The sequence below is a fragment of the Symphalangus syndactylus genome, chromosome 2 (genome assembly GCF_028878055.3).
Source record: "Symphalangus syndactylus isolate Jambi chromosome 2, NHGRI_mSymSyn1-v2.1_pri, whole genome shotgun sequence".
Lineage (NCBI taxonomy): Eukaryota > Metazoa > Chordata > Mammalia > Primates > Hylobatidae > Symphalangus > Symphalangus syndactylus.
Genome location: NC_072424.2, coordinates 15077090 through 15091967, shown reverse-complemented (window position 1 = coordinate 15091967; position 14878 = coordinate 15077090).

Below are 14878 nucleotides of genomic sequence, written 5' to 3'. Positions count from 1 at the left end.
GTGATACCTTGATTTTGAATTTCCAGCCTCCAAAACTGTGACAGAATCCATTTCCATTGTAAGCCAAGCAGTTTGTGGTCATTTGTTATGGCAGTCCTGGGAAACTAATACAGCCAGATAAACTTGGTCCTCTGTGGGCATGAGAGTACAGGAGATTTTTCCTGCAGGAGGTAGGAGTGTTTCATGTGATGAGTTCAGAACCTCATTCTGGGTTTCTTGTGGAGAATGGATAGGAGAGACAGGAGGCAGGGAGGCCAGCTTTGTCCTTCACTGCAGAAAAAACACAACCTCATGCATCAATTCCTTTTTAAAATGCCATTTTCTTTTTTGACCAAAATTCACCCAGGAGGGTGGAAAGAAGAAAAGAAAGTGGTCAACTCCCTCCTTTGGATGTGAGGCAGAGTAGTCAATGTTGCTTTCTTAACTTCAATGTTATTGAGGTATAAACTACATAAAGTAAGAGCACAGATCTTATCTGTACACTTGGATAGGTTTGATGAACCCACACAGTAGACCGTCACGTAACCAACCCCTTGGTCAGCATTTCCAGCATCTCACATCCTGCCCCAATCAACCACTGATCTGATTTCTTTCAGCATAGACTAATTTTGCCTGTTCTTGAACAAACTCCCTATAAATGAAATAATACATTTTCTACTCTTGTGTCTGGCTTATTTCATTCAGTATAATATTTTTAGAAATTCATTCATGTTCTCACTCTGTACTTTGTACATTTTTATTGCTGGGTAGCATTCCATTGTGTGAATATACCACAGTTTATCAGTTCTCTTGTTGATATAAATAACATTTTGGTTATTTTCAGTTTTTTCAGTAGTGAATAAAGCATCTACCAACATTGTTTGTGTGAACATATGCTTTTATTTCTCTTGGGTAAGTGCTTAGGAAGATAAGTGGATTATAATCTGTATAAGAGGCACCCAGTGGTTTTGCAAAGTGGTTGTATCTTTTTATAGTCACACTAGCAGTATATGAAAATTCCAGTTGCTTCACATCCTTGGCAACACTTGGTATTGTCAGTCTCTAGTTTTAGACATTCTAGGGAATAAAAAGTGGTGTCTCATTGTGGATTTCATTTGCATGTAGCTAACAACTAATGATGCTGAACAACATCTTTTCATGTGCTTTTTGGCCATTTGTTTATCTTCTCTGGTGAAGGGCCTGGTCAAACCTGTTGCTCATTTTATTTATTGGGTGGTTTCTCTTATTATTGACTTATAAGTGTTCTTTATATATTGTATATATTTTTTCTCAGATTGTTTATTGAAATATTTTCTCTCAATTTGTGGCTTGTCTTTTTCTTTTTTTTTTTTGAGACAGAGTCACTATCACTCAGGTTGGAATGCAGTGGTGCGATTTTGGCTCACTGCAGCCTCTGCCTCCTGGGTTCAAGGGGTTCTCCTGCCTCAGCCTCCTCAGTAGCTGGGATTACAGGCGAGTGCCACCATGCCCAGCTAAGTTTTGTATTTTTAGTAGGGACAGGGTTTCACTATGTTGGCCAGGTGGGTCTCAAACTCCTGACCTCAAGTGATTCACCCACCTCAGACTCCCAAAGTGCTTGGATTACAGGCATGAGCCAGCACGCCTGGCAGTCTTTTCATTTTTAACATGATTTCTTTTGAAGAGCAGAATTTCAAATTTTGGTGAAGTCAAATTTATGATTTCATTCTTTTAAGGTTAATATTTTTTTGTGTCCTGTCTAAGAAATATTTGCCTACCTCAAGATCACAAAGATTTTTCTCCCAGATTTATTTTAATCTTTGCTTTTGCATTTAGGTCTCTTTTGGGTTAATTTTGTGTATGGTGTGAGGTAGGCCTCTAGGTTCATTGATGATTTTCAACTGAATTGAAAGGCACAGGTGTACAAGTGAAAAGGCAGGGGAGGGTGATGTTGGTTTTCAATCATAAATTTACCATTTATTTTGAGAATTTACTGGGTACCAGTCACTGTGCTAAGCTCTAGGGTTTCAAAATGGTGGCAATATGGATATGTCTCCTGCCTGTATGGAGTTTATTATCTGGAGAATAGACAGACACACATGAAGGAGTCACACAAATAAATATGAAAAGACTACTGTGGTAGGAATAGCAAATAGAGGTCCCTAGTGTCACATACAACTGAGAAGACTTTGCATGATGACATGAAGCCATCATGGTTGAGTTGAGATGTGAAGGAGAGATAGGTAACTAGGCAAATGGGTGGTGGTGGTGGAGAGTGCAAGGGCATCAGGCAGGGGAGGAAGATGGGCTGAAAGACCTGGGTGTGTTTATGTGTCTGGTTGGAGGTCCCAAATCTGAGGTTTTGTAGGCAGTGCTGAGAATTTTGCTTTGATCCTTAGAATAGTGGGAGGGCAATGAAGGGTTTGAAAGTGTGTGTCTGCATGTGCGTGTGTGTGTAAGTGTGCATTTTGCACACATTTCTCCTCTGCACAGGGAGGTCAGGCCAGAAGGCTGGTGTTGATGGGGGTGTGGTTCTTGGGGAGACTTTGTGTTTTGCTGCAGGTGAACCCAGCCTTGGGACAGGAACCATGGTAGATGCAATTGCAGTGATGGCACCAAGGACAGATCCCCAGGCCCCACAGGGAACAAGGAGAGGAGGCACTGGGGCCATGTTTGACAGTTTGTGAAGCCTTTTTATACTCATCCTCTTACTTCACTGCACAACAATTTGATGAGAGAGGAATTATTGTTTATATTTCTTAGAGTTTTCTACTTTCCGGAGAAGGAATCTGAGGATGAGAGAAGTTGGGCTGTGCTTGTGATTATTTAACCAGGCAGTGATGACACCAAGCTGTGGTCCCTGGTCTTCCCGCTCTAAAGGCCCCTTCTTCCTCCAACATAACCCATAACCAGGAATCGTATTATGGGTTAGAGGCATTTTCCCAGGCTCTAAATTCTCCCTGGGCTCCTGCTGCGGGGCCATTCACTTGGTTCAGAGCAGCTGTTTAGACAACTGGGCCTGGCAGCTTAGGGCCCAACAACACTCTTGTGTGAAGACTGAAAACCCGCCCAACGATTCTCAGTTGCTCTACACCCACCTGGGCAGACCCAGACAGGAGCCTCCCAGAGGTGTGGTGGAGAGAGCCCCAGACTTGGAATTGGGCAGACCTGTGCCCCGATCCTGTGCTTCCACCTTGCAGCCATGGCGCTTAGGCAAAGCGCTTAGACTTTCTGGGCCTCAGTTTGCTTAATGTGTAGAGGGCAGACTATAGTAGCATCTACATTACCAGGTAGTTGTGAGAAGAGAATGAAAGAACTGTTTCAGATGAAAATGCTATCCCTGTCTGGTTCATAGTAGGAGCTTAATAAATGCGAGTTGTTGTGGCAGCAGCATTGTTCTTATCATTTACTAGGGGGAAAAGGTTAGTTGTACGGTTGTGGTGCCATTATCATCATCATTACTAGGGGGAAACAGACACATTGATTTATCCTGGAAAAGTTCTCTTTTCCTGCTGGCCAAACGCCTGACTTGGAACGACACAGATCTCTGAGGGTGCTTGCAGTTCCACACCATCTGGCTGATTTGTGGTAATAATCTTTTATGTGCATGGAGCATTTTTTCCTTTGCAAAGCACCGTCACATCTCTTATTCCATTTAATCCCCAAACAACCGTCTGAGGTTGGCCGGGCAGGTGTGCTTATCCCCGTTTTCTAGATGGAGACTTGTAAAACAAACATAATTTGCCCAAGATCACAGGGAAAGATGGTGATGAAAGGCAGGGTGAGAACTTGGCCACGTCTCCTAACTTATTCGTAGCAGTGTGGGCAAGAGGCATAGGCTGACTCTGCAGCATTCTTTAAGAAGTAATTTCGGCAGCCACCGTTTATTGAGCACCTACTGCATACTGGGCCCAAGGGTAGGGTAGGTGTGTCATGTATGTATTTGATCATTTAATCTCCTCACCAATCCCGTGGGGCTGATATTGTCCTCATTTTACTTATGAAGAGACCGAATCCCCCAGAGGTTAGGTTAGTGGCCCAAGATCCCTGAGCAGGTGAGTGAGATTTGGGATTTCCATTTGAGCCAAGACAATGGCAAAATTGGCCCTCTCTTTACTCTCCTGTTTGCCCCTGAAAAGAGAAGAGGATGACAAAAGGGTGAGCAGCAGGAACTGCCAGAATGGACATGAGTTTGAGGAGTTTCCTATTTCTAACTGGGCTAAATGAAACCTTTATCTTCATGACCGTTGCTATCATGGCTGGGTTGATGTCTGGGTATCTGTTTAGGAGCTAACAGGTTTAGTTTTATTGTTTTGTCAAAATACTACAGAAATCAATATATCTCCATAATTCAGTGTTATACCAAGAGGCATTTTTTTGCCATATATAGCAAAAATTGTATTATACTTTTGAGATCCTAGGTAATGATGACAAAGTGTTCTGTGTTCAATTCTAGCATTAATGTCTGGTTTGAACAAAGCTTGAAATATGATCTCAGAGCTAAGAGGCTTTAATATTAAGATCTTTAACTGTAATTTATGTGACAGAAGATAGGGTTTAGCATAATAAAATGTAATGGGCTCTTCAAATGAAGAGGACGAGAGACAATTGAAAACAAGGTAAAAATGGTAAATTATAAATAACGGTAAATCTACCTTTATGTTGTTACTTCATTTATTTTTGATTTGTTAGATAGGCTCTATAATTTCTCATTTTCCATGTTTCAGAACAGGGCATTTCTCAAATGGTGCCTATTTGAAATGAGAGCCCAGAATCACCGTTAGCCTTAGCTTGCTATTTAAGCGGTAAGAACATTTCCATCACAGTTCGCGTTTTCCATTTATGCTAAGATTTGATCTGATTGATTCTATTGATCTCTTGTTCTCTCTTCCTTTGTCCCTTTTCCTTCTTGATATTTATGGGTTTATTTATATTTTTCAAATCAGCTTCTACATTTAAATGCCATGATGTAAATTTGTACACAAGTTGTGTGAACATTAAGGAATTTAGGCCAAACTCTAGAAAATTAAATTCACAGAAAGAAGAGCAAACAAATTTGTTAACCGCAGGGATGCCAGCACTATTATTCCTATGTGTTCAATTTGGTTTTGAGCTTCCCAGATGCCAAGGGCATGATGGTTCATGGAATTTTTATTACACTGTAGAAAATAAGGTAGCAATTCTTTGAGAAAGAGAGAATTTCCTGGAACTTAACTTGTGAGATCTTGTGTAATAAACTTTTATTTTTTAGTCTCGCATTCTCAAAATTTGTTTGCTTCAAGATTTGGAAATAAACAGACAGAAGTGGTGTACAAAATTAAGAAAAGTCTTAATATGACGTTTGGCCTCCAGGGCTATGTTTTTTGTTGCTGTCATTTTTGGAAGAGCCTTGATTCAGTCAGTTTAGCAGCGATAAGCCCAGGCCCCCTGCTGCCAGCACTATGTAGAAGTCTGGCCCCTAGGATAGGAAAGACAGACGTGGAAGAGAACTCAAATTTACTTCCCGCTATTGCATTTGGTAAGGGCATTGGAACATATTCTGTACCATTTTTGAAGCATTCACTTTGACTTCAAAGTGATATAAGAGGAGTTAATTGGCCTGGATCTTCCCTCTCCTTCCCTCGGGGTTGAGATGGGTCTTGGCAGCACAGGTCAAATGTGAAGGTGTTTCTGTCTTGGACCAGTTGATGGACTTCCTGTGATGTCACCAAATGCATTCATGCTACCCACTCTTACATTGCACTTGCCTCCTGGGGATGACTTTTGCCTGAAGACCTCCCAAGCCCTACAGATCTGTGTTGGTTATAGTTTTCTCCATCTCTCCAGGCAGTGATTTTCTATTTTATTAAATAAAATAAAATAAAAATTAATTTTTTTTTAGAGACAGAGTTTGCTATGGTGCCCAGGCTGGTCTTGCACTCCTGAACTCAAGGGATCCTTCTGCCTCAGCCTCATGAGTAGCTGGGGTTATAGGCACAGGCCACCTAAGCAGTGACGGCTGAGATGTAAATGTCTTGGGAAGGGTGGGGAATCTGCTATCAGACACTAATGGTGCTGGTAAAGCAGTTGGTGGGAACTACTTTACCAGGGCCATTTCCTCCCATGGTGGGAAGAACTTCGGGTGGGTGCTTTTAGGTCTTCCAAGTAGAAAAGGAATCTAATGCAGGGGTTTGGAGGTTCTTACGGTCAGCAGAAGCACTGGGAAGCAGCTGCTTGGTAGGTGATTCAGTGTGTCTCCCTCAAAAAGTGCCCATTGTGGGTCTCTGTAACCTCAGCAAGGCTGCCTTTGCACTTGCTTGTAGCTCCAAAGTGAGTGATTTAATCTCAGTCCCTAGGTTTGATCTCTGTCCACCTATCTGCCTGCATCTGCCACCGGAAATCAATAAGGACTTCTCCCTTCTTTCCTCCTTCCAGATCTTACACAGCAAGTTCATTGGTTGACCCTAACCCAAAGGCACACAGGAACAGGGGTTCTGGGAAATGTGGCTTTTCCCTGCAGGGCAGAGGCATGGAAGATGAGGCTGGGATGCTCAGGGGCCAGTGAGAGCCCAGGGCATTTCCTCATCTCTGTCCAGGGACTGTGGCCTTCCTCTCCTTCCCCCACTGCCACCAGCCCATGAGGGCCTGGTTATGGGTGCAGGGTAGAAGATCTGTGCTGGGTATGGCCATGCTCAAATTTCCACTCTCCTACCCGGGCCTTCTCCAGTTTCCTGGGTCTGGTTTTCTTTCCTCTCTTGAAGTCCTGGAGTGCTCTGGTGTCAGCTTTGGTGTCACTCTTAGGGGAATCTGACCCCTGAGACTGGGCAGGCCCCATTGTTTGCTCTTATGAGACCCCGTGTGTCTCCTTCACGGCACACATCCCATCTGCAGCTCAATGCTTATCTGTGGAAGGACTTGTTTACTGTTCTGGGTCCCTGCTCGGCTAAATTCCATGAGGTCAGGAATTGTGTCTTTCTTGTTCACATCTCTATTCCCAGAATTCCTCACAGTGTGGCCCTCAAAAAATATTGTTTGAATGGAGGGGTAAAGTCACGTTGTCCATTTTTTTTTCCAAAGCTAGATCACTGCTTAGGAAGCTTTGTAGGATAGTTTATGATGAAATTTAATAAGAATGGTTCATCATTTCTCCCTGGTGGTGAAGAACTCCACCATTTACAAATTGCTTTCTCTGTATTCATTCATTCAGTCATTCATGCATTCATCTAGGAAGTCTTTTTGAAATGTCTACCATGTACCCAACAGAGTAGGTCTGCTGTTTACTGAGTGATTTTACAAACTTAAGATAGGCTCAGCACTGTGGAGGGATGACTTATTTCTAAGTGGCTGAGAATCAACATATATCTACCTTATTACTTTGCCAAAGGCCCTCATATTCCTTGAGGCCTTTGGGTGCCTCAAGGAATATGTAAATGTAAACAAAATACGTGATGGTAGTAATTATTATCAGTTGTCCTGGTTATACCCTCTAAGTGATAGATTCATAGAAAATGAGTTTTAGGAATAGAGTCATCAGTAAAAACTGGTGATTAAAAGCAGGTATAATTATGATTTTTAGCGTCTTCGCTCCTCTTGGTACAAATGCAGTGTATTTAGAATTGACTTGTGCTTTTGAAAATATCAGCCTGCTGAAATCCCTTATTAGCAGGAACTCACTGTGGATTAAATGAAATTCTATAGCCTAAGGAAATGTATCTGTGGCTCAATAGTCTGGACACATGAGAAGTGTTACACAAGGGAATGTGATTTATGAAAAAGTTTTCTGACTTGGCTGCAGTTTTCCTTGAGTCCATAAATGCCAAAACGTTTAGGCAATAGTCTAAATATTTACCTGATGGGAGTGAACTGTCATAGTAAGGCTGGGTGTTGGAAAGCCACAAGCGGTGGGGCTGAAGGGACGTCCTTGGCCCATGCTGCCCTACTGCTCTCTGTCAGGCCTCTCTTTCCGGCTCCTCTCCCTCCCATACCTTCATCAGGCTGCTTTCTGGAGATCTCAGGCCTGTGCCAGCCCCACCTCTGCCGGGCAAAGCAAGTGAGGAGATGCTGCCTCTCAAAAGAGAGACCCAGCAGAGCCCTGAATCTTGCAGCTAGCTTGGCATGTTTTTAGTTCCAGGGTCCAATCAACACTAGGTCTCCCAGCTGTAAGAGAAGTCCCTGAGACACTTTTTGTGGCTTTGTTGCAAGGCTAAAAGGACAGTTGTGTGATCCCGATAGAAATGTCTGCAGGCTCGAGTTCAGTTGCGCCCTCAGCAGAAACTGGCAGTTGTATCACGGAGCTGTTTGCTCTGTGCTGTCACCCATTCTAGCCAGAGGCATTGGAAGGGGCAACTCTGCCCTAACTCCTCCTTGGTCAATGCTGGCAAAGAGATGCCAACAGGGCGAGGCCGATCATGGTTCTCAAGATGGGGCCACCCTGGTCAAAAGTTCTTGGAGGCCTCATGTCCTGGGCTGGGGGCAGCATGAAGATCAATGCTGCATTGAAGGCACTGGCCGCTAGTATTCAGTAAAGAATGGGTTCCATCCTGGCTGACTTGGGAAGTTTTGGACATTTCCATGTAACAGTCATATTGAAGCTGGTTCACTGAGTTCTTCCTCTGTCTTTGAATTGCTGTTTTTTTTTTTTAATTTTTTTTCAGTTAAAAAAGGACAAGTAAACTGATGAGCTCTTGGGCGGCATCTGCTGTTCTCAGCCATGGGAGGTAGTGGTAAGCTGGGGCCACGCGGCATGCTGGGTGACTGCTGAATTCAGCCAAGGCCATGCGGAGCAGGAGGGGGCATGGCAGAGTCACACGTGTAGAAGGTGCCCACATGAGAAGGTGAGAATGGAAATGTTTCCTTGATGGGTTTGCACTGCTCCCTGGAAAGAGGAGACTTGCTGAGAGCAGCAAGGTGACAGCAAGGCTTCACAGCCGTGGCACACTATCTGAATCAGTGCTTGCCCCTGTGGAGTTCTGTATGGATTTTATAACAAGCCTGTGACACTTGCACCATGTGCCTGCCATGGGCCACCATGGAGACCTGCCAAGTTCCCATGAGTAATTTGGGGTGTGGGGGCCTCCTGCTTTGGTGCCATCCCTAGTGATCTCTGCTTGGAGCTCATATTTCTGCCTTTACCTTTGAGTGGGACCACGCACCTCCACTTGCCCAAGGCTCCCTGTGCCTCCTGACTCTTCTCTGCTACCTGAAACCTTCTCGACTCCTCCCTCTCCCTCTACATTCCCCAGGGTCCTCAGGGTCAAGCTCAAGCTTTGCTTGAGCAAAGCTCAAGGTTTGCCTCATCCCCAAAACCCTCCTCAGCCACATTGCCTAATTTATTCCTTTTGCCCAAATTCTATACCTGAGATGAGACCGGATCATCTAAGCAGCCCCTGGGAGGCAGCCCAGGGGCAATTAGAGCATTGTGTCTATGGAAACACACATAGTACTGGCATCCCCCCCACCAAGCTCTGTACCCTGTGAAACCCTGGGCCCATGTCTATTTCCAGCCATCCCTGCTCCCAGGAATCACACCATTCCTCCATAGTTCAGATACCCAGCCTTGACCTTTACCCCAGCAATTCCACCCAGGTATTTCATAATGCTTTGCAACATGCAGGTGGCTTCTTAGGAGTGGGGGTATTTGCCAACAAACCAGCCACGAGCCTGCATCCAAAGAAAGCCTTCTACAACCACATGAAGACAGTGTGATGCTCTTGATGCTTGGGAAGGCCTCGCAATGCACATGGGGGCAGTGATTGAAGGAGTCAAAGAGAATTTCATCTGCACACATGGCGGTGGCTAGCTGGCCGGTGTGCAAATCCAAAGACAAGTCTCCAGTCACACCTGTGCTACCCAGCCCTTCTTTCCTCCCGTGATGGAGTTAACCCCTCCTTCCCCAGAGGTCCATAAAACAATAGGCTTTCCTAGATGTTCTCAAGAGCTCCTCTCCCCTCTACCTGAAGGCTCCCAGCTATGAGGAATTCCAGGGCTCAAAGAGGTCTGGAAAGGTTCTGGGCAAGCCGACAGCAACCGACGTGAAAATAGGTGGTTCACTCGCACACTCAGCTCCCCATCTGGTCCACTCTAGAAATAACTAGAGTTATTTCAAAAATCTGAGGGCAGCTTTTTTATACACAAGTTTCCTTATGTGGGGAAAAGGTATGTGAATGACATTTGTTCTCATTGGGGTGGAATTGAAGATATCTTTAGGTGTCACTTAATAGTGCTGAAAGGGCCTTTTCACCCTTGGCTAATTTTTCTAGGATTTCTATGGGACCAAAGTGGGCAGGGGGACAAGTATATTTGGTTCTGGGGGGCTCTTATCTCCCAGCATCGCCTTGCATTGACTCCTTTCAAGGTAGAAAACCCTCCCAGTCTGTTATTTCTAGAAGGAAGCCTTGCCTTTATCATCATCATCATCTCACTACCATAATCACCATCATTATCATCACCATCATCATCACCATTATCACCACCACTATCATCATTATCACCATCATCATCACCATTTTCACCATCATCATCATCATCACCACCATCACCACCACCACCATCATCATCATCCTCGTCATCATCATCAACATCAACATCATCTTTTACTAAAGTGAGAGATAGGGCCAAGTCCATTGAACTGTGTACCTTTAATTCTGACAAGCCTTCCCTTCCTCTCACTTTCTCTAGCACTTTTCTGAGCTTCTGGTATAACAAGTTTTAGAATTTGATTACAGCACCATCTACTGGGTACTAGACTTCCCATTTTTCTAGGCCTTTCCTATACTTTGACGTTTGCTGCTGCTTTCTGTTTTTTCCTCTGCTCTCTCCTGCTTTTTACCCCATGAAAGTAACAATTGTTGGTTTGAAAAGGTTCCATCAATTAATTCATAAAAGTGAAGCTCTTCTAAAATGAGGAAAAGCTTACATCCGTTGCCAATAAATACAAAGACAATGGCCGATGCTTACCACGATGCATTTCATATAATTATTTCCCACGATCAATAATCTCATCAGTAGGCTCAGTGATGGGGACATCACGGTAATGAATGGCTGGGTCCAGTGGCCATCAGAAGTGCTGTCCTTATCCCTGTCACCTCTGAGCTTCCCAAGGGCATGACGGGAATCAGGGCTCTGCTTGGCCAAAGGATTAATCATAGTTATCCCCAACTCATATTCGTGTAATTTGCCTTCCTAATGCAGCCTGCCCCAAATTGATCAGCATGGATTTCTTGCTGCACAATAGGCCACTCTTGTGGTGTAGAGGAGAGTGAGAAGGACTCTGTGTACATGGCAGGGAAGGGACAAATTGGATTAGTCACACTCAGGAAGTAACAAAAACTGAATCACACCAGACCACTGCTGAAGCATGTTTCTGGAAGCCAGGCTAGAACTTCTGAGGACTTTGGGAAGGGAAAGAGAGATGGCTCCATGCACGCACAGTGCTCTTTAGGGGCCAGGCAGAGACGTGGGCCTCCCTGTCTCAGTCAGGGCCACAGGAGGAGCAAGGAGCAAGGACAGCAGGAAAAGGGACTTTCTGGTTGTGATCTTTTAATTCCCAGTTCTTAAAGGGCACGTACTGTGCTTTTCCAGAGACCTTTAAAAGAAAAGTCCTAGGATTTGGAACTCTGAGGTGCTGCCTACTACGGAATATGCAGGGATGGAGGCCATGGCTTCGCAGTTGCAATTGAGTGGCTCAAATCAAATGCAAACCGCAGGATCCTTCCTTTTGCCATAGCAAAGGCTACTTAACCTCTCCATTTCTTTCACTCTAGATGTAGTTGTGATGGGTAGTAGGGAAAAGTCTCCATCCATGGAGTATTTCCTACTCTTAGACAGTGGTTCCCAAGTTTGGCCCTGGCTGGTCCATTCGGGGACTGGATCTTACTGTTCTCCACATACTCTGAACCTTTTCTCACCTCTGTGCCTTTGCATATAGGCTGGTCCCTCTGCCTGGAATGCCTTTCTCTCCATTCTTTCCCTGTAAAACTCAGCTCAACTGGCAGCTTTGAAGTGAGACCCTCATTGTCTCCCAGCAATTAGTCTGATTCCTGCTGCATCTGGTTCGTCCCTGGGGTGTAGTGTGTGCCACCTTCCCTTTTAGTTACTTGTCTGGTGCCTTCCTTCCTATTGAGCCAAGAGACAGGAGACCCCACCTCTTCTACCTTGGTGTCTGTACTAGTTTGTTCTAGCATTGCTACAAAGAAATACCTGAGACTAGGTAATTTACAAAGAAAAGAGGTTTAATTGGCCCACGATTCTGCAGGCTGTACAGGAAATGTGATTCTAGCATCTGCTTGGCTTCTGGGGAGGCCTCAGGAAACTTACATTCATGGTGGAAGGGGAAGGGGGAGCCAGCACTTTACATGGCTGGAAGAAGAGGAAGAGAGAGAGGGAGGAGGCGCCACACTTAACCAAATCTCAAGAGAACTCACTCACTATACTGTGCCAAGTGGGGATGGGGCTAAACCATTCACAAAAACTCCACCCCCATGATCCAGTCACCTCCCACCAGGCCTCCAACACTGGGGACTATAATTTGACATGTGATTTGGGTGGGGCCACAGATCTAAACCACATCAGTGTCTCTGTATCCTTGTAGCCTAGCACATAGTGCTCTCAATACCAGTTTGTTCATTCATTAGCTCACTTGTATTGAGTGTACTGAGCACTGGCTTGGTTCTTAATGCTGGGGACATGGTGATAAACAAACTGGTCTGCTTCTGTCCCTGTGCAGCACGTAATCTCATGAAGGAGGCAGACATTAGTTGAATAGCCCCACAGGTCTATTCAACAGGAGGATGAGGGCCTCAGAGACGTTCAGCAAGCACAATAGGAACTGACCTCGTATATCAGGGGAGGCTTCCTGAAGCAGGTGACCTTTGACCTGAAATCCGCAGGGTGGGGCAGAGGGACAGAACGAAGGTGGGTGAGACAGTGGGTAGGGAAAGTGTGTCAGCAAAGGGAAGGTCTTGCAGGAAGGGTCTGATCATGGAGATGTTTGGCAGGTATGGGTTGAGTTGCATCTCCCTAAAAACTGCTCAGTCCTGGTACCTGTGAATGCGAGCTCATTTGGAAATAGGGTCTTTGCAGATGTTATCAAGTGAAGATGAGGTCATATTGAAGTAGGTTGGGCCCTAAATCCTATATGACTTGTGTCCTTATAAGAAGAGTGGAGGGAGACACACAGGGAGGAGAATGCAATGTGAGGACACAGACACACGAGGGAGGTTGCCTTGCGACAGTGGAGGCAGAGAGGGAAGCACTGCAGCTGGAAGCCCAGAAACCCCAAGGGCTACCAGCCACCCCTGGAAGCCATGAGAGGCAAGAAAATGCCCCTCCAGCCTGCAGAGGGAGTGGGGCAAAATGCACACCTTAATTTTGGACTTCTGGCCTCTGGATGGGGAGAGAATAAATTTCTGCTGTTTTAAGCCACTAGGTTTGTGGAGATTCGTTATGGCAGTTCTAGGGAATATAGAAATGGTAGGTTTGGGGAAATGAGAGTGTGGCACAGCGTGGCTGGTCTGAGGAGAGGGGAGGAGAGAGGAGAATGAGATGAGGCTGGCGGTGTGGGCAGCAGCCAGCATCCTGGGGGCATGTTGGTTGTGTTCAGGATGTGCTTTTCATCCTAAGAGCAGTGCATTTTAGGAAGACACCGTTCTCTGCTGCGGTATGGGGTGCCCTGGAGGCCAGGACTGAGAGCAGTGTGGATGGATCGGGGTGGCTGGTGATGTCCTAAACTAGGTGACAATGGAAGGAAGCTGAGGGATGGGAGAGATAAATGGTAAATGGTTGAATTTGGAATAAGTAAGGGAATGAGTGGGACCATGCCACCTACAGAGGAAGAATGAAGACCGACTTTCAGGAGAAACTCCCTGCATTCTGGAGCAGAGGAGTGACCTTGGGACAGAAAAAGGGTTGTTACCTCTCTTCTATAACAAGGATGATTTAAGCATCATCATTATGGGTCCTGCCCTAAAGGTCCCCATAGCAACGTCATGCTATCTCATGAAAGCTGCCAAGAGGCTGCTGCTGTCCCCAGGCTACAGAAGGGACAGCCTTAGAGAGGTTCAGTAACTTCCCTCAGGTCCCCAGGGATGGCAGAGTGCCAGCACTGGAAACCAGTTCTCCGTGCTTCCTCAATGCCTGTCCAACTTTCTTCTCACCGCGCGACTATCAGACATCTCCTGTGTGTGCTCCCTGACTCCATCAGCACACACCAGCCAGGCCAGAGCCTACTGAAATGGTTCTCAATCTTTTTTCTCTTTTAAATGTTATTTTATTCTGTCACGTTATCTGCATCTTGCTTCTTTGTGGGGGTGGAACAAGGGAGAGTTAAGTGAATGCAACAGATACACAACTAAAAGAAACAGAGGGAACAGAGGGCCAGGTCAGATAGCACTGCCTGCTGACAACACCTCTTGGAGTCAGCCAGTGGCACCAGAACCTTCAGAACATGAAGTGTTTCTACAGAGGAGGCAACTGGTCTCCTGGGTGGAGCTTAATAGAGACTTCAAGTTTAAGATGATGGTGACGTGGAAGTGTAGATCTGGTGCCTGGTGCTCAGTTAAAGATGAAACAGGACAGAAGCTTGGAGCATGTAGTATCAGTCTTGGGCTGTCTCACAAAATATCTTCCCCTTATGATGAAGAGGAGGATTCTGTAGCCTTCGGGGATAGCCTGGAGGGACAGGAAGAGGCAGTGACCAGACCCATATTCCAATCTGGCTCTGCTGCACCCTTGCTGTGTCTTTGGCTTCTCTGGGCCTCAGTTTTTTCTTCTGTAAAATGAGAGATTGGATGAAATGACTTTATGTTCTACTCAAAAATGCAACAATCATAATCTTATTCTTAACATATCATTAAGACATAAAATTAGAGTTTATGTATTCCCTGCAAGTTTGAGTTGTCTTGAATCCACAGCAACAGAGCTCACTACTGCCCTCTTGGTTCTG